This window comes from Arachis ipaensis, chromosome B10 (genome assembly GCF_000816755.2).
Source record: "Arachis ipaensis cultivar K30076 chromosome B10, Araip1.1, whole genome shotgun sequence".
NCBI classification, from domain to species: Eukaryota; Viridiplantae; Streptophyta; class Magnoliopsida; order Fabales; family Fabaceae; genus Arachis; species Arachis ipaensis.
This window is the reverse complement of record NC_029794.2, coordinates 24,823,432-24,824,671: the sequence shown is the minus strand read 5'-3', so window position 1 is coordinate 24,824,671 and position 1,240 is coordinate 24,823,432. Positions and strand designations below refer to the sequence as shown.

Here is a 1,240-nt window from a genome sequence, read left to right as displayed (position 1 = left end):
TAAGTTAGATTACCCCGTTTCATTATGGTTTTAAAGTTATGGTTTTAATTTGGGTTATTCTTTAAGTTTGAATCTTATGCTTGATATGAAGTTCTAAGATTGCCTCTAGCATCCCGAAATCTTATATCTTACATTACTGGGTACTGTTACCACACTGAGAACCTCCAGTTCTCATACCATATTCTGTTGTTATTTTTTAGATGCGGGTCGTAACTCACCTCGGTGAGATACGTGATGGTGACAGAGCGGAGGATCTTTATCATATTTTGGAGTCATTTTGGATATTTTGTTTAGTACTCTCACTTTTGTATCTTTCTTTGCCTTAGAGGCTATCTTTGATAGAGATATTTTATATGTTGTTTTTAACTTACCAAACTCTGTTATGTCTATATATAACTTGCCGGCCGAAATTTCGCGGGCTGCGACCAGTACTTTATGACTATTATACACATATATCTACATATGCTTTGTTATCTTGTATCTATGTCTTGTGCCTTTAAGCTTGTAGCTTTGTGTGAATGTTTTTCGTTTTTTTTTTTTTTTTAACTTTTTTTTTTGTTTAGTTGGAGAATTTTGTCAATAGAGAGAAATGTATAGTGAGCTACTAGAGAAACCATTTTACAGAGCAATTCACACCATACAACATCATGTATGCATGCTTCCTTCAATTTTTCTTGTTTGTTTTTCTTTCTTCCAATATAATATAGTTTTTTTTTTTCGGATCAGGCAGTTGGTAAAAATTAACGTGGTCGGCAGGATTCGAACCTGCGCGGGCAGAGCCCACATGATTTCTAGTCATGCCCGATAACCACTCCGGCACGACCACCACATATGCTTTAATTAATTAAATTTTTATTTTAATGTTTAAGAATGAAGATTTATCTGTATTTGGGTCAGTCCAAATGTTTGCCTCAATGATGAGTCTGTTGCTTATTTTGGGCCTTTTTTTTTTCATGAAAAGAGGCCCCATATACTAATCTACGCTGATTCCCAAAAATAAAAAATAGAAACTTCAATTAATTGATAGACTATGGTGGTTGTGTGCAGCTGTATGGGTGAATGACTAAGGTATTTAATACAATTTCCTTAGGGGAAAAAAAAAGAATCTATAAATACTTAGTTCACCTCAGTAATTTTATACTTGGGAGAAAATTATACTAAGTAATACCGAAAAAAGAAAATTCAATATCTTACAATTTTTTTTGGGTAAAGAATATCTTACAACTTTATTTTGCTACTC

The 1,240-nt window shown here is 33.1% G+C and overlaps 1 non-coding gene across 1 annotated transcript; it reads right to left on the bottom strand.

The window, feature by feature from the left end:
* On the bottom strand, positions 745-826 carry TRNAS-AGA. Its single transcript has one exon. It is a non-coding gene; the product is annotated as a tRNA-Ser (tRNA).